Here is a 19745-nt window from a genome sequence, read left to right on the forward strand (position 1 = left end):
GGGGCTTGAACTTGAGTTCTTGTGCATATTAATGTGTGCATTCTACTGTATGTGCCAATGCCTTTCTCCCACATTCCTCAACTTTTTTTTAAAGATTTATTTATTAATAAGAGAGAAAGATCACTGTTCTGAGTAATTGACCTCAGGACCTCATGTTTGCAGGCCCTGTGCTCCCCTGCTTTACCCACCACTCCTTGAGATATTAAGTGCTCCCATTTTTTCCTTCACTATATTATTTTTTCTTCAATAAATATGTGTCAAGTGGGGAATAAATGAATTGTCTACCTCTTGCATGGAGGGTTTTCTCTCTGCCTCACCATCTTGCCTCTTGTATCTTAGCAACCAGCCAAGTGCCTGGTAAAAGCTAATATATGCTCAGTAGACATGGGTTAACTTTCTGGCAGGTTTTGAATACTACAAAAGTGAGGGCATTGTAAATGTCTTCTCTTTCAGATACATCCCCAGACTGTCGTTATTCAGAGTGTGAGTCTTTGGGTTGTGTGGCTGCTGAGGGATCTGAATGAAAAAGTGACTGTCATGTGGGTTTTGCAATGCAAGTCAGAGCTTGCAGAAAAGCATATGTGCATTGAGGCAGCTTAGAAAATTCTGACCCAGTTCATTTCTGTCTGCTTGCTTAAATCCCTATACTCTCCCTGCACTTCACTCTGTGTGTTTCTTACCTTGACCAACTCTTGGACTACTTGAAAAGTAACCCATACTCTTGGTAATCAGTAAATAAGAGAGAAAAATGATCAAAATAATTCCCTGAACTCTTCCTCCCCCTTCACATATGATGTCACATTGTCCCCAAACAACCACAGCCAACACTTTAGTGTATCTTTCCTCAAAGACTGATACAGGCTTGCACAATATACTTATGCCAGGGAACAAACTTCATAGTTAACTTTGTACCACCTGGCATATAAGTTTGGCATTGTTCCCACTGAACTTTTCTCCTGTTTTTTGCAGAGCAGATTGTTGGCAGGGAAATAGCCTGGGTGCCCTAGCTTTGCTGTGGACTGAAGCCTGTGTGTTCTGCACTCCGAGTAGAGTCCAACTAGTCTCTAGTCTCTGTTGGGACAGACTGGGGAGCAGGATGGAACAGTTGTTTCTTTCTTTTTTTTTTCCTCCAGAGTTACTGCCTGCATTACGAATCCACGGGAGGCTATTTTCCCCATTTTGTTTCCCTTATTGTTGTGCTTGTTGTAGTTGTTTTTGTTGGCATAGCTGTTGTTGTTGATGTTGTTGCATAGGATAGAGAGAAATGGAGGGAGGAGGGGAATACAGAGAGTGGGAGAGAAAGATAGATACCTGGAGACCTGCTTCAACACTTAGGAAATTACCTCCAGCAGGTGGGGAGCTAGGGCTTGAATCAGGATCCTTACTCTGGCCCTTGGGTTTTGCGCCATGTGCATTTAAACTGCTGCACTACTGCCCAGCTCCCCGGAGCAGCTGTTTCTATTACTGATGAAGTTCTAGTTCTTGCCTTCGGCAAGGTGTACAAGACTGTGTTTAAGGTGTGAGAATTCATAGCTAGCAGTGAAGAGTGTGAAAAACAACAGTACAGGATGGTGGGGCAGGTAAGGGAATGGAGGGGCAACTGGATAAAGAAGTGTCAAGTGCGATGAGACAAATACTGCTTTGTAATTTAAAAAAAGACCATTGGAGGTGATGATGCTGAGTGAAATAAGGGAGTGAAAGGCAGCTACCATTTGGTTTTGCTCATGTGTGGAATATAGAGGGTTGAAACACAAACTTAGGAAAGGAGGGGGTTAGGGACGGAAGGGAGGGGGAAAAGAGGAGGAGAAATGATAAATAATGAAGGAGAATGAAGAAAGGAGGAGACAGATGAGGGGGGTGGGTGGTAAGAGGAACCAAATTGTCTCTAAGACTTTGTGAGGTGGGTCAGGTGGCAGTGCACACGACCTGAAGCACAAGGACCAGTGTAAGCATCCTGGTTTTAACCCCAGGGTATTCACCTACAGGGGGTTGCTTGACAAGTGGTGAAGCAGGTCTGCAGGTGTCTACCTTTCTCTCTTCCTCTCTGTCTTCCCCTCCTCTCTCCATTTCTCTCTTTCCTATCCAGCAACAACGATGTCAATAACAACAATAATAACCACAAGGATGATAAAACAACAAGGGCAACAAAAAGGACACAAAAACCTCTAGGACTGGTGGAGGCACCAAGCCCCAGCAATAACACCAGAAACAAACAAAAAAAACCAATAAAAAACTTTGTGAGAACTATGGTTATTTTGTGGTGGGGGTAGGGTGTCACATAACTCTGGTGGTGGGTGTAATGTGCAACTATACCCTTGTAATCTTATCTTGTCAGCCACTATCAGATCACTGATAATGATAATACTGAAAAAAGTTCATCCCAGCTATAAACTCATTTTTTAGGTTAAGAAAAGAACATTAAAAAAAAGTCAACCTAAACTGGAGTTTGTGTATTGCACCAAAGTAAAAGATTATGGGGTGGGTGAGTGGTAGAGTACAGGTCCTGGAAAAGGATGACAGAGGACCTAGTGGGGGTTGTATTGTAATGTGTAAAACTGAGAAATGTTATGCATGTACAAGCTATTGTATTTACTATGGAATGTAAAACATTAATCCCCCAATAAGTGAAAACATAAACATTAAAATGAAATAAAGAAGTATGAAAGGGGGAAAAACCTTCAACAGAGAAAGCCAGAATGACAACCTGTGGAGCAGATCTGACAGCAGCATTCTAGCAAAGGGGTGGGGGCTGGGGGCCCAGGTGATGACCTCTGAGCCTTTGTTCTTTGTTGCTTGCTTGCCTGGCCACGCCCCTTCGGCAGGTTGCCCACATTTTCTCTCTGAATCCTGAGAGTGTAGGAGGGCAGGAACCCAGCTCCATTGTAGCACTGCTCTTCTGGCACTCTTGCCCTAAATACTGAGCCCAGGGGGTGTGGAGGGGAGTCTGGGAAGAGCCTTTGCCCTATATTAAAAAAAAAAAATCAAATTGCTCATTCAGTTTTAGTGTAATTTGGAGGCAGAGCCGGAAGTCAGACAACCCCAGTGCCTGCCTTGGTGGGCGAGCCCCACCGCCCACCTCCGTGGGGAGGGTGGAAACCATGCCCCCTGTGGACAAGACAGGCCTCGGCCCTTCTGCCGCCATGCGTGCCGCCACTGCAGAAGAGTTGACCATCTGGCGACAGCACATGAATAAGAACAAGCTGCACACCCTAGCTCGGCTGAGCCGGGATGGTAAGGACACCACCCACCCCTCTGTGTCCCTCTCCATGGGCAGGCTGGTGGGGCTGGGGAGCGGGTAGGGGGAACCCACACTCTGACAGCCTGGGGTGCCCCAAAATCTGATATGATCTGTATACTGGCAACAAGTCTGTGCCCAATAAATGCCACTCACCACAGCCACCTCCAAGCTTCCTGGCCAGGAAAAGACGGCCGGTGGCATCCCTGAATCCTGGGCTTGTGTTGTGTTAAGAAACTGGGGTGAGGAGGGCCCAGGTTCAAGGCCCCAGTTCCCACCTTCAGAGGGTGGAGATTTTTAGGAGCAGTGGAGCAGTGCTGCAGGTATCTCTTCAGTTTCTCTTGCACTTTCTCTCTGTTTTCCCCCTCTGTTGGAAAGTAAGCGGGGATGAACGTAAAAAGAGCTGCTTAATGTTTGGGAGAGGACCAGAGCAGCATCTCCTAGAAGACTTTCTAGGCTTGTTTGAAAGTGAACCCCAAGGGGGTGCTGAGCTCTTGGCAAAGCAGGTGCCTCATGAATGGCACCACCATTACCATTAAGTCACTGGGCTCTTGCCCAGACTCTCACTAAATGATGTGAGATGAACCAGGAAGAGGCATCTCTTCTTTCCCTTCCTTGGCATCTATTCGACTTCCATATTTTTATAAGAACTTTATTCTGCTGTCAGGAACAGGAGAGCTATGGTGTTTTGGTTCACTGGAAGTCATCTTCCTCTGTTGGACATTTAATTACTTTCCCAGTTTTCATATTTCCATTAAATTATAGTTAAAACATTTCTTACTAAACATCGGTTATTTTTTTTCCCCCAAACAAATTCTGAAATGAAACATTACAGGTAATGGTTTTATGGGTCTTCTTTTTAAAAAATATTTTTAAAATATTTATTTACTTATTTCCTTTTGTTGTTCTTGTTTTATTGTTATTGTTGTTGCTATTAATGTCATAGTTGTTGGATAGGACACAGAGAAATTGAGAGAGGAGAAAGATAGATAGCTGCAGCTGACCTGCTTCACCCTTTTAAGCCACTGCGCTACAGTCCGACTCCCGATGTTATGTGTCTTAAGAAATCTATGCCTGGGCAAATTTCTCATTTTTTTTCTTGATTTCTTTCTGATTTCTGCTAGTATTCCTTCCACCAAGCCATTTGGCTAGAGGTCTGGTTGCCTGGGAGACGATTATGTCACAAAGGCCACCCTGACTGCCAGTCCCCAGGTCATAAAGGGTTGTATTGTTATATGGGAAGCTGAGGAATGTTATGCATGTAAAAACGATTGTATTTACTGTTGAATGTAAAACACTAATTCCCCAATAAAGAAAAAAAATGACACTTTTGAACTGTGAAAAAAAAAAAACAAAAACGTGGGCACTGTTGGGGAGACCAGTATGTGACAAAGGTCAGCCTGGATGCCAGGTCCCAGGTCATAAAGGTGGACATTTCCCAGCACCTCCAAGTGTATGGCTGTGTGCTGGGTACTGGGGAACTGATCAAAGTCAAACTTTTTTTTTTTTTAATTTATAACCTAGTAGGGGGAGATACACAAAACCCAGTAAGCACAGATATAAACACACATGTACAGTGAGTGTGAGTTGTAATTTGTATGGTTACTAGGAATGCTATTTTTTTAAATTTCCTTATTGGGGGATTAATGTTTTCCAGTTAACAGTAAATACAATAGTTTGTAGATGAATAACATTTCTCAATTTTTCCACATAACAATACAACCCCCACTAGGTACTCTGCCATCATGTTCCAGGATCTGAACTACAAGGAAGACTTTTACAGAGGGCGAGGGTGGGGTATGTTTCAATGTTGACTAGAGAAGGGGGAGATGTGAAGTGAGAATCAGGATCAGTGGAGCAGGAGGGGAGGATTTTCTTTGGTAGAGGGAACAAGGAGAACAAACACACTTGACTGAGGGTGGGTGGACAGTGTGTGAAAGGAGGTGAATGACAACACTATGGCTGCTGTCTGACTGGGCATGGAAGTATGTGATTTTTTTCCCACCAAGGTTATAGTTGGGGTGTCGTGTTGGTAATACAAAGTCAGCACTCTTGGCAGCCATATTTTCCTTTTAAGACAGCAGAATTTAGAGAGTAGGGAGAGAGAAAGACAGACACCTGTAGTCCTGCTTCATTGTTTGTAAAACATCCGCACTGCAGGTTGGAGAGCCAGGACTCAAACTCAGGTCCTTGCGCAGGTCCTTGCACAAAAAACTATGTGCACTTAACTGGGTGCATGACACGCAGCCAAAATGTCTGTTTAATGAGAGGAAAAAGTCATGTTATTTGGGGCACTGTCAGTCACATCACATAGGTTGGCATTGAGGATAATCCTAATGAGGGGGTAGAAGAGGAATGAACCCCCAAGATCTGTGCTGGGAAACACTGGCTCAGGTGGTAGTGTGGAGAATTAAGTGGAGGTCAGGAGTGATCTAAGTGACAGCTCAGGTGGTGGCACAGTGGATAAGATGTTGGACTCTCGTGTATTTGTTATACTTTTGCATAGAGAGTGCAAAAGCTCACAAGAACAAAATTTCATTTAAGGAGTTGGAGGCTGGGCTTGCACCTGGATAGCACACATGCAAAGTACTTCATTGTCCAAGGAAGCATTTTGCTAACTCAATTTGTTGGATTTTCAAGCTTGAGGTCTTGAGAATAATTCCATGGCATCCTATGTGCCAGAATGGTTCTCTGGTTCTGTCTCTTTCTCTCTACTAATTCTTTTCCTCATAGGGTTCCCCCTCCCCACCCCTCCTCGTGTTTTAAACTTTAATCAGGAAAATGAAAAGGCCACGCACTAGTGAAGCATGTGGGCCACTCAGGCAACAATGGATGACCTAACGTGGAACAATTGTTTCCTTTCAGAGTTATCTAAGAGAGAAAGGATGGCAACTTGGCATGAATTGGTAGAATGAAGTGTAGAACGTGGACAGACTTAAAGTCCAGTGGGACATGAAAATCTATTGGTTACATTGATGGAGTACATGACAGGATAAAGCAGAAAGGAACTTTCCAAGCAGCTTTTGAGCTCGGGTCTATGCAAGTGAATCAAGTGATGATGCTATTCGTCGAGAGCAAAAACCTGAATCGAAAACAAGATTTAATGGAAGCCAGATTCTGGTTTTGAGTGAGTTGTGTGTGGTTGTTCCCAGAGCACTGACCTTTGCAGGCTTATAGTTGTGCTGGGAATTGACCCTTACACCTCAGAGCTTCAGGCTTGAGTCTTTTTGTATAACCATAGTGCTATTTATTTCTCCAGTCGAAGCATATCGATTGTGGGATATTCAGGTAGGAAGTCAAAAGGTGATTGTGTGTATGTTGGTGGTAGGGGGTTGACAGGAGGGAACCTAGGCTTCTGAATTTGCCTTTGGCAGAGATCTGCATAGTGATGGTTGGCAAGGTCCTGGGCATGATGTAAGCAGAGGGCATGGAGGGAAAAAAGAGAATGTGGGGCTAGACCTCAACAAGCTCCAGCACTGATGTCAAAACTGAGCAAGTGAACTTGCTGAGGGAACTGAAAAGAAATGGCAGAGAGACATAGGGAATCCCAAGAGAGAATGGTGCCACAAAGCCAGCCTTTGATGCCACAAGCCCTCATCACCAGGGCACAGTGGATGCATGCTCGGTGAGCTTGTTGGCAAGGTAACAGTGTCAGTGACTGCTGCAAAAGCCTCATTGGTTGAAGGGTAGAGAAGTATTTTTAAATATAAAAGTCATATTCCAATTCTCTGACACACTGACATATTGGGTCATCAGAAAAACTAGTTTGAAATCAAGTCTGTAAGGTTTCTAAATCTATACCAACTGAATTGCAGAGGCCTGAAACTATTATAGAGGGGGGCATGTGGTAGCTCACCGGCTTATGTGCACATAGTGCAAACTGCAAGGAGCTGCACAATCATACCATTTCAACCCCTTGGTTCCCCATGAGCAGGGGAGTCTATTCACAAGTGGTGAAGCAGGTCTACAGGTGCCTACCTTTCTCCTCTCTGCAGTATTTTCTCCTCTCAGTTTCTCTGTGTCCTATCCAAGAAAAGAAAAAAAAGTTGTCCAGGGGCAATGGGTTCACAGTGTAGGTACTAAGCTCCAACAGCCCTGGAGGAAAAAAAAAGAAAAAGAAAAACTTCTGAGAGTGAATACTGTGCATGTGTTCTCTGTCTTCAATGAGAAGTAGGAAATATCAGGTCAAAGGAATTTAATGTTGCTCTTATTAGAACATCTACTAGATTCTTAAAAGCAAAACCACACAGTGGATTTGTATAGTATCCAGATGAAGAAACATGACTCTTACATTTCCAATTTAGCTCTCACAAGCCTTTCTACTCGCATTTGGTTGCAAGAAATACTGTTTCTCTGGGTCCCAACTAGGTCATTTTCTTTTTGAATAGATGTGTTTTCTGAAATCTGAGCTGCCTGCCACAAATCTATGTGAAAGACAGTGATTTTGATGCACTAACTTGGAAAGGGCTCCCTTATATCCAAATAGTGACATTCTGTTTTATTCCTATGTATATTTGATCATGATGAAAATTTTAACTTGGTGGGTACAAGTTGGACTAGGTTGGAGGATCTCTTTTGTGCTTAGCTTCCAGGAGGAGAATTCTTTGGTGATGAAAGTATGACAGGACAGAGGAAATAAATTATCAGATTCAGAGCTTGTTTGGAGGTTCTAGCAGGGGAGCACAGCTACTCTTATGCCCTCAACCAAAGACCAGTCATTTCTACTTAGGGAAGGCCATCCTCCTGGACCGAGTGCACGACATTGGGAGGGTCACACATGGAGTGGTGAGGGAGGAAGGGGACACCCGCCTAGCCAGCCAGATCAGCCAAATCAACCTGACAATCAATGGGGTGACAGATGTCACAGCCAGATTGCCCTCACATGCCCTGATTAGTTTTAATACATGGATTAGCTATGATTTAGACCATGCTTTAGAGGATAGGGCAAAAATCTTAGTATTTGACTTACTTACCTTTAGTACTTGGCTTATCATAGCATATGTTTTGGGGTAGGTTTCCACCACCCAGTTTGTCTCCAATGTCCATAAGAGCAATTACTAGTTCTCCTTGAACAACCTGTACTTCATTCCTCAGACATCAGAAAGACTATGTATAACCTCCACATACTGGAAGTGAAAGACTGTGGTATCTCTGTCTCAGGTAGTGGTTTGGGGGTGGAGGAAATATTCCAATGAATTGAGAGTTTGCTTTATTCCAGAAAGACTTTCTTCGAGCACACAGCATGATGTGCTATTTCTTACATATTTACAGAGCTTAGCAGGGGTAAAGTTAAACAATCAGGGAAACGGACTTTCAGGAAGGACCTTATTTTCTGTCTGTTCCTAGCTGAGAATGACTTGCTATTTGACAGAGTGTTTTCCATTTGAATTTGGATAGTGACAGGGGCACTTACATAAATAAAATTATGTTTTTATTTTCTTTGAATTTCAGAAGTCTCTATGATATGGAGCTATGTTTCTGACTTTATTCTATGACAGCTGAGGCTGCAAAAGGTAGGACTTAGGAAGGTGACAAGGCAGTAGAGCACAGACCCTGTACACATGCCTGAGATCTTGAGTGTGAAGCCTGGCACTGACTGTGCTGGTGTGGTGCTCTGGTATCATGCTCTGTCAGCTCTCTCTGTCTCTGTCTCTGTCTGTCTCTCCCTCTCTCTCTCTCTCTCTCTCTCTCTCTCTCTATATATATATATATATATATATATATATATATATGCGCAACTATGGCATCCCTATAGCTTCTCTTAATATTATAGCCTTTGAGCTAGAAATGGACCTACTCTATGATCCTGCAATTCCTCTCCTGGGGATATATTCTAAGGAACCCAACATACCCATCTAAAATATCTGTGTACACATATGTTCTTGGCAGAACAATTTGTAATAGCCAAAACCTGGAAGCAACCCAGGTGTCCAACAATAGATTAGTGGCTGAGCAAGCTGTGGCATATATATGCATGTATACACACATGCATATATATATATATAATATTACTTAGCTATAAAAATGGTGACTTCACCATTTTCAGCTGATCTTGGATGGACCTTGAAAAATTCATGTTAAGTGAAGTAAGTCAGAAACAGAAGGATGAATGTGGGTTGATTGCACTCTCAGGAAGAAGTTAAAAATCAAGATTAGAAAGGAAAACACAAGTAGAACCTGAACTGGAATGGGTGCATTGCACAAAAGTAAAAGACTCTAGAGTGGGTGAATGGGGAGAATACAGATCCAAGAAGGATGACAGAGGACTTAATGGGGGTTGTATTATTATATGGAAAAATGGGAAATGTTATGCATGTACAAACTATTATATTTACTGTTGAATGTAAAACATTAATTCCCCAATAATTTTTTAAAAAAGAAAAAATATATCATAGCCTTCAAATTGGTTATATTTTATGCAAAAATCATGTGAAAACTTTGAGTCTAAAATTCTCTCAGGATTCTTCTTTATTATCCCTTCAGAGAAGTCAGCATCTTTTCTTCCCACTTTCTTTTTGCTGCATTTCTAGGGGATCTTCTACATACCTGCTTTTGGGACATTTACTTTTATGAGGCAAAAACTAGATGCTGGGAACAGGTTTAGCTCTATCCAGATACCGATCTTTATCATGTCAGAGAAGCTATTGCAGCTACACGGACTACGACAAACTAAAATCCACACACCGGGTAAGTACCTTTACTGGCTAAGCCTTCCCATTAAAAGAGAGACAGTTACTTCTGAGTATCTGCCATCCGCTCACTGTCTTTCCCCCACACAACTGTCCTTTTCTCTTCCAGGGGATATCCCCGTTGTACCACTGAATTTTATCATGGTTGCCATAGCGGGGCATTATAGCAGGGACACAGTCGAAGGGTGCATTAAAGAAACTCTGCAGCTCTTATCACGATCAATCTGCACACGAAAGAAAGTTGAATTTACTTTCCAAGGAATCGGTATCCTTACAATTGAAAATGACAAAGTAAAAATGAAAGTTTTTCAGGACTTCTTGTCTGCAATGAATACAAGTGGCAATCTGGAGAATGATATTGCAAAGGTAATATTGACCTTCTAATTGTTTCTCTTTCTTACAGTTCTCTGTTGTCTACAGAGGTGTCATCCTTCAGTTGTTGGTCTGTCTTAGATGACAAGTGCCCCATGGGCAAAGAAATGCTTGATTCTAAGTGTCTTACTCAGATAAAATAGTCAGAAGGACAAAACAATCTGAAGGTCTGAGCCAAGGCCAGGGGAAAAATATGGTTTAAAAGTATCTTATTGGGAGTTGGTAATTAGTGCAGCAGGCTGAGTACAGTTGACCCAAAGCACAAGAACTGGCATAAGGATCCTGGTTTCAGCCCCTGGCTCCCCACCTGTAGGAGAGTCGATTCACAAGCAGTGAAGCAGGTCTGCAGGTGTCTATGATTCTCTCCCCCTCTCCATCTTCCCCTCCTCTCTCCATTTTTCTCTGTCCTACCCCAAAACAAAGACTTCAATAACTACAATAACTACAACAATAAAACAACAGGGGCAATAAAAAAGAGAATAAATAAATATAAAAATAGATAAAAGTATCTCACACACATAATTTCTTTTTGATTATTTTTCTTGGGGAATTAATGTTTTACATTCAACAGTAAATACAATAGTTTGTACATGCATAACATTTCTCAGTTTTCCACATAACAATAAAATCCCCACCTGGTTCTCTGTCATTCTTTTTGGACCTGTACTCAACCACCACTGCACCACGGAATCTTTTACATTCTTCTTCTAGTGTTTGCCCTTCTTCCGTAGCCAGTCAACAGCGTCAGGTTGAGCCTGATGTCTGCTTGTTGCTGGCTTTGAAAGTGACTGGGATCCATGTGGATTCATTCGGCTAGGAAGGATCGTCAGTTTCCCCAATAAATGGGTACTCACGGGATGCACCATGAGAAGGTCGATCCAATGCAATATACCAACTCCAGTTCAATTTCTACTTGTGTTTTCTGATCTTGTTTTTAAGCTTCTGCCTGAGAGTGGGATCATCCATATTCATCCTTCTGTTTTTGACTTAATTCACTTAACATGGTTTCTTCAAGATCCATCCAATATTGTCTGAAAACGGTAAAATCACCATTTTTAAAACCTGAGTAGTATTCCATTGTGTTTATAGACCACAACTTGCTCAGCCACTCAACTGTTATTGGACACCTTTGTTGCTTCCAGGTTTTGGCTATTACAAATTGTGCTGCCAAGAACATAGGTATACACACATCTTTTTTGGATGAGCATGTTGGGTTCCTTAGGATATATCCCCAGGAGAGGAATTGCAGGATCATAGGGTAGGTCCATTTCTAGCCTTCTGGAAGTTCTCCAGACTGTTCTCCACAGAGGTTGCACCAAGGAACAGCAGCGCAGGGGGGTTCTTTTGACCCCACCACCTTGTAGCATTTGTTGCTGCTACCTTTTCTGATGTATGACATTTTCATAGGAGCGAAGTGGTATCTAAAGGTTGTCTTTATTTGCATTTCTCTGACAGTCAAAAACTTGGAGCATTTTTTAATTTGTTTCTTGGTCTTATGGATCTCTTCTGTGGTGAATATTCTGTCTATGTCTTCTCCCCATTTTTGGATGGCGTCATTTGTTTTCTTGTGGTTGAGGCTGGTAAGCTCTTTATATATTTTGGTTATTAGCCTCTTGTTTGATGCATGGCATGTGACGATCTTCTCCCATTCTGTGAGGGATCTCTTGGTTTGGGTATTGGTTTCTTTTGCTGTGCAGAAGCTTTTTAATTTGATGAAGTCCGATAGGTGTATATTTGCCTTAGTCTACTTTGTAACTGGATTCATTTCATTGAAGATGTCTTTAATATTTATATGGAAAAGAGTTCTGCCAATATTTTCCTCTGAGTATCTGATAGGTTCTGCTCTAACATCTAAGTCCCTGATCCATTTAGAATTTACTTTTGTGTTTTGTGATTCACACTCATTCCTCTGCATGTTTCACCCATTTTTCCAACACCATTTGTTGAAGAGACTCTGCTTTCCCCTTTAGTAGTCTGGGCACCTTTGTCAAAAATTAGATGTCCAATGTGTAGGGGCTTTCTTCTGGGTTCTTGGTTCTATTCCACTGGGTAGTGTGTCTATTCATGTTCCATTACCAAGCATGTTTGATTACAATGGCACCATAAAAGAATTTGAGATCAGGGAGTATGATCCCTCCAGTTCTCTTCTATCTTAAGATTATTTTTGACAATTCTAGGTCTTTTCTGGTTCCAGATAAACATTTGTAGAATTTGTTCTATTCTCCTACAAAATGTGTTTGAATTCTTGATGGGGATAGCATTAAATTTGTATATGGCCTTGGGTAGTATATTCACTTTAATAATGATAATTCTTCCAACCCATAAACATGGAATTATCTTTCCACTTCTTTGTGCCTTTTTTCAATTTCCTTGATTAGTGACTCATACTTTTTAGTATACAAGCCTTTCACTTCTTTGGTTAGGTTTATTCCTAGACATTTTATTGTTTGTTGTTGTTGTAGTAAAAAGAACTGATTTCTCGATTTTTCTTCTTCTAACGTAGTGTTTGCATAGAAGAATGCCACTGAATTTGAATGTTAATTTTGCAGCCTGACACCTTACTGTATTGCTTGATGATTTCCTAAAGCTTCTTGCTGGATTTCCTAGGCTTATCTATATATACTATCATGTCATCTGCAAATAGGGAGAGTTTGATTTCTTCTCTTCCAATCTGTATGCCTTTAATTCCTTGCTCCTGCTTGAATGCTAGGGCAAAAACTTCCAACACTATGTTGAATAGTAATGGTGATAGTAGGCAGCCCTGTCTAATACCTGATATGTGTGGAAATGCTTACAGTTTTTCACCATTGAATATGATTTTGGCTGTGGGATTCTGAGGGATCAGAGCTCCAGGGCACATTGGTGGGGTTATCTGTCCAGGGAAGTCTAGTGGCATCATGCTAGCATCTGCATCCTGGTGGCTGAAAAGAGAGTTAACATATAAAGACAAACATGTTGTTGACTGATTATGAACCTAAAGGCTTGAGTGGTACAGATGAAGAGTTGGGGTTGGTCTCCATTCTGTGGATATCTAATGGGCACATTTTAGTTATATTCATTTTTCTAGCTTTATTTTTTTATTTATAAAAGGAGACATTAACAGAACTGTAGGATAATAGAGGTACAACTGCGCACAATTCCCACCACCTGATCTCCATAACCCATCTCCTCCCCTGATAGCTTTCCTATTCTCTATCCCTCTGGGAGTATGGACCCTGGGTCATTGTGGGTTGCAGAAGGTGGAAGGTCTGGCTTCTGTAATTGCTTCCCTGCTGACCATGGGTGCTGACTGGTCGATCCATACTCCCAGTCTGCTTCTCTCTTTCCCTAGTAGGGTGGATCTCTGGGGAAGTGGGATTCAGGTCACATTGGTGGAGACTTCAGTCCAGGGAAGTCTGGTCGGCATCATTCTGGCATCTGGAACCTGGTAACTAAAAAGAGAGTTAACATACAAAGCCGAACAAATTGTTGAACAATCATGGACTTAAAGGCTGGAATAGTGCAGATGAGGTGTTGGGGGGTGCTCACTGCAGACTCTTGTGTACTTCTGCTTTCAGGTGTATATTTTTCCCTGGTTTATGGACACATGTGAACATGTGCTTTATCTCAGGGGATCTGGTCTATATCTAGGATTGGGGACTTTATTGGGGAGTGGACCACCTGGAATGGAATTAGAGAATACTATGAAAGGAAAGGTCTTACCTGAGTGATGAAGCTGAAGGGTTGTTGTCCCACACCTGAAGTCTCTGGACACAGTCTGAAGTGAAGCATGCTGGGGTGGCCTGATAGTGACAAAGAGTCATTGTTAAAGTATGCTAGTCTCTTGCCCTTATTGAGCTTTTGCAGTCCTTGCTTTGATAAGGATATCTTGGCAGTAAGTATAATAGGAAATAGGGAACGAACTTCCCTATTTATCCCTCTGAGAGTATGGACTCAGGATCATTATGAGGTACAGAAAGTGGAAGGTCTGGCTTATGTAATTGCTTCCCCACTGAACATTGGCATTGGCTGGTCAATCCATATTCCCAGCCTGTCTCTCTCTTTCCCTAGTGGGGCAGAGATCTGAGATAGGTGTGGCTCCAGGTAGAGTCGTCTGCCCAGGGAAGTCGGTTGGCATCATGGTATCATCTGGAACCTGGTGGCTGAAAAGGAGTTACTATAGAAAGCTGAACATATTCTTGACTAATCATGAACCTAAAGGCAAGGATATTGCAGATGAAGATTTGGAGTCTCTATTTTGGAAAAAGCAGGTCTATTTTAGGTTTATCCAAGGGGTTCATTTTTGCCTGAACCTAACAGGTAATATGCAGGTGGACACAGGTTATTGTCTGGGGAAATGGTGTAATAGTTGGAAAAGGGACTAAAAAGCTGCATCTGGGAGAAGAGTAGGGAGATCGTTATTAAATGGATGGTAAGCTTCAGGCTTTAGTCACTGAGCACCCAACAAGCCAGCCTTCCAGTAGCATTGCTTCCAGGGAGCCTTTGAGTCATCTATGTCCTGAAATGTAGACCAGGTATAAATCTCCTCTCTCCCTATTTTCCAGAAAACTCAAAATGTCAATTCAACTATAGCAAACATCAAAACTTTGAAGAGAAATCCAAACTGTGTTCTTTCCTTCCCCAGGTGAGTGCCTTGCCCCATAGGTTCCATGGACCTATCAACCCTGGCATCCCAAACTCTCTGCCAACCACATACCACTCTGACAGCCCTGTACTGAATCTGGTGACAGAACTAGAAAAGACACATTCAAACTGAAACCAAAACCCAAAGGCATCCCCTCCTCCCCCCCCCCCCCCCCCGGAGTACTTTTGAGACCTCAGTTTAGAAGAGGCAGGTCACAGTCAGACTCAGGCTAAAAGAGAAAAGAGTCTTCAGTCTGTGACTTCTGCATAACAAAGTTCAGGCACTCACTCATGGAAGATAAGTAGGTTTATTTCAGTATTATCAGGCTGGCTGGGGTGCTGCTCAGAACTGAGAATTCTCCTAGTATCTTATTCAGATCCAGTGAGCAGGCAAACATTTTGGTCCATTCCTAGAATTGAATTTGAATTAAAAGGAAATAATGAAACAATGGAAAAAATTGAACAACCTAAACTGAGGAAATCCGTGTTAAGAATGAAGTCAGACAAAGATGATGTGCAAGGTAAGCCAAAGATTTTAGCTGTCTTCTCTTTTCTGCTAAGCAGCAGGGCATTGTTGCTGAGCAACTCCTGTGCCAAAAATCAGTACTATTAGAGTTATAAGAAATGTGTTCTTCTAAGAAACTGATCTTCTAGAATTTTCTTTTTTTTTAATTTCATAATTATTTATTTTCCCTTTTGTTGCCTGTTTTTTATTGTTGTTGTAGTTGTTATTGTCATTGATGTCCTTGTTGGATAGGACAGAGAAATGGAGAAAGGAGGGGAAGGAAGAGAGGGGGAGAGAAAGGCAGACACCTGCAAACCTACTTCACTGCTTGTGAAGGGACTCCTCTGCAGGTGGGTAGCCAGGGGCTCGAACCAGGATACTTACACCCGTCCTTGTGTTTTGTGCAATCTGCATTTAACCAGCTGCGCTATTGCCCGACTCCCAAGAAATATGCTCTTCTAAGAAACAGCTCTTCTAGGGAGTCAGGCGGTAGCACAGCGGGTTAAGCGCAGGTGGCTAAGCACAAGGACTAGTGTAAGGATCCCAGTTCGAGCCCCCGGCTCCCCAACTGCAGGGGAATTGCTTCACAAATGGTGAAACTGGACTGCAGGTGTCTATCTTTCTCTCCCCTTCTTGGTCTTCCCCTCCTCTCTCCATTTCTCTCTGTCCTCTCCAACAACAATGGGATCAACAACAACTACAACAATAAAAACAAAAAAAGAAGCATCTCTTCTAGAATTTTCTATCACACCTTAACTCTAATCCATGAGATTCTCAACTAAGACTCTTTGCTGGCTCTCTACTACTTAAAAGACTCAAGTTCATGTGGCTACCGGGGGAGTGGAATGGCCTAGGTAGGTAACAGAAATACATCAAGTGAGCTGCATGTAACATGTTCCATATATATATTCTGAGTATGAGTTTTACAACTGTCTTATATGGCTTAATAGAAAATAGTAGGATTCTCATGTCTGTAGCTGATGTGACTTTGGTTGAAACATATGTAGAAATAACAAAGGTTTTATTTTTTCTAAGTTACTAGAGACAGCTAGAAGTTGCCAGACAATGTTTTGAGGACTGTTCCTTTCATAAAGAGATACTGTTTGTTATCTTAAGTTGTTATTTATGCAATCTTTTCCTTTCATTTTCTTCCTTTCTCTCTCTCTCTGTATCTGTCTCTGTGTCTCTCTGCAAGAGATTGAACCTGTGATTTCAGAGCATCAGACACAAAAAAGTCTTTGGCATAACCACTATGCTATCTCCCTGGCCCATTATGCATTATATTAAGCACTTAGCACAGTTGGTGTAGAGTAAGAATGTGTTATATGTTCCTATTGTAATTTTCTCTCTTCATTGTATCTATGACCATTAAAGCCTCAAGGGAAACGACTGAAAGGAAACTTAACTCTATCTCTTATTCTGCAGCCAACTTTCTACCTAGACCTCCAGGTCAAAAACCCATTCGAGCAACTGGAAATATTGTTCCCGTAATATTGCCTATCTCAGTGGAGCCTAATAAGACTGTCTTTACAAAAACAGGGACCAAAAGGTAACATGCTGGTCTTTTGTGGAGTGTGGGGATTACACTTTACTAAGTGTAGTCTGAGTCTTATCTTGATTCAGGGATATTAGATGTTTCCATCCATGCCTTCGCATGGTGTCCCTGCATTTGTGCTCCATAGTGAGGACTGCAGGGATGTCCAGGGCTCACAGTCTATCAGAGGGAAGCTAGGTGTGCATGGTCGTCAGCAGTGCCAAACACACTGGAGACCTCACTTACCTTGTTTAACTTTGCTTTAGAATGTTAATTCCACAGGCAGAAGGTGTGTGTGTGTGTGTGTGTGTGTGTGTGTGTGTGTGTGTTCACTGCACCTCCCATCCCTGAGAAAGTGCAGTCAGTAATGCTCAAAAGTCAAGTGTAAACAAGCATGCTGAGATTGAAATCCAGGTTTATCAGACACATAGGTCGCTAACCTATACAATGCAGAGCTCGGAAGAGAACCACTCAGCTATCTCCCATTGGCTATATTTGCCTCTAATTTCACTCTAGATGTGAAATTGTGTTGTTGTTTTTTAATTATTTATTTATTTATTCCTTTTTTCTGACATTGTTGTTTTATTGTTGTAGTTATTGTTGTCTTTATTGTTGGATAGGTCATAGAGAGATGGAGAGAGAAGGGGAAGACAGAGAGAGGGGAGAGAAAGATAGATACTTGCAGTTCTGCTTCACTTCTTGTGAAGCGACTACCCTGCAAGTGGGGAGCCAGGAACTCAAACTGGGATTCTTAGGCCGCTCCTTTTGTTTGCGCCATGTGCACTTAACCCGCTGTGCTACTGCCCGACTCCCTGTTGTTGTTTTCTTATAGTGTGCCACATCCACCCAGTCCATCAAAGAACACCAAAACAGAACCTAAGACCTCTGAGACTACAACTTGTAGGGATCATGAGAAAGCAGGACAGGTACCAGTCTCCTCAGACAAGCAAATGATGGGGGTGGGTGCCACTGAACACAAACAGGGCTGGGAGAACAAGGGTTCTGAGTGAACATAGACCCTGCACATCAAGTGGGATTGTGGCCACTCCTGCAACCCGAGGACTCAGCCTATCAAACCCATCATGCCAATTGCTGTTAAATGTCCTTTTATCAAACACACTCCTGAGACTGGAGAAATCCAGTCATGGGGGAGGCACAGGAAGAAGTGTGAAGATAAGAAAGCAAAAGGTAGGAACAGACCCTTGGTGTCATTGTAGGAACTTTGTTAAGGGTGTATGCAGCACACTAAGGCCAACAGTGCACTGTATTCTAAAGTCGAGAACAAAGAAGAACAGGACGATCAATTTCTACATCAATACCAGATAATGAACAACAAGGACACTGCATTCAAAGACCAGGTAGTGTTATGCATTGATTGAGAGGTGGTGCAGTGGGGGCAGCAGACAAGACAAGGCCACTGCAGATGTCCTGCGCATGTCTCCCTGGCAGTGTGCCAAATCAGGCATTTCATGTGAGAATAAAGTTTGGGTCATGGCCAGGTTTCCAGGAACAGACTAAAGTCTTGTTTGGTGCACTATGTTTAGGAGCTGAAGCTAATTTTTGATCTCTTCACAGCTTATATAAATGCACTGGGAAGGGGTTTGGAGGATTAATGCCTTTACTCTTCTCTGCTGCATGAGTGCAGGGAAGAACATAGACAGCCACCATTTTCAGCTGCCATTCTGCTTGGCTTGCTTGACCCACCAGGCCTTGGGTTTGAAAAAGAAAGGTCTTGACTGGGAAACATTTTCTCAGGGAGCAAAACAAACATAGAAAAGCCCAATCAGTTTGGACTCATTTGAAACACAGTCTTTGTAGAGAGAAAGGTTAGTAGCCACAGAAACAGAATGACATTTTCAGTGTCTGTTGGTTTTATTTATTTATTTTCTTTTTCCTTGCAAAGTTGAGACTAAAATCAGAAAAAGAAGAATGCATGAAGAATGCTGCATATAACCTTGGTGTCGCAAATGCTATAAAATCACAGAGGAATCAGAAATGCCACTTTTCTGTAAGAATTGTTTCTGCCTCTCACTTGCATATAACCCTGTCTGGGAATGTTTGAACCCACCCTCTGGAGGGCAGATTAAAGGTATTCCAGTGGGCTTTACAAGAGTGACACTTACTTTCTGAGTGGGAGCTCATAGAATCCATAGAATCTTGGGCCCCTCCCCACACCCCCAGAACTGAGGTCTCCACAGGTGTAAGACCCTCAGGTGAGCTTTAGGTGCAGAAGTTTCGAGAAACCTCATTACAGATGGTAGTGAATATGCTTCACCACCATTTTCATGTTTTTAGTCACTTTGGCTTCTTTTTTTATCTACCTAAATCATCCTTTTTTCACACCATTATCTAGTTAACCTGAGAACTCTTGGACATGATAGATAGTCCACTGTATTGCCTTTGTTGCAGGGCTTTGGGCCTAGGGTAGAGCTTAGTAGAAGAACCTGTGATTGCACACCTTTGGCCCTGGGGTTAGATTGTTCACACACACACACACACACACACACACACACACACATACACACACACATATTCACATCACACACACATACATACATACATACACATACCATGGGGAAGAAAAAAAAGACCTGTGACCTCTGGTCAGTTCTGCTCAGAGTCACCTTGGAGCAGGTGAGTTCAACATGTAGCTGCTTCATCAGCACTTTGAAAAATGACTTTTCTTTCTTTTAGATAGATGTAGAAAGCAACCACAGCACTGAGGCTCCTTCAGTGTGGTAGCGCAGGGCTGAAACCCAGGTCTCACCAACGACAAAGCAGTCACTG

Source organism: Erinaceus europaeus, chromosome 17 (genome assembly GCF_950295315.1).
Source record: "Erinaceus europaeus chromosome 17, mEriEur2.1, whole genome shotgun sequence".
Classification (NCBI taxonomy): Eukaryota; Metazoa; Chordata; class Mammalia; order Eulipotyphla; family Erinaceidae; genus Erinaceus; species Erinaceus europaeus.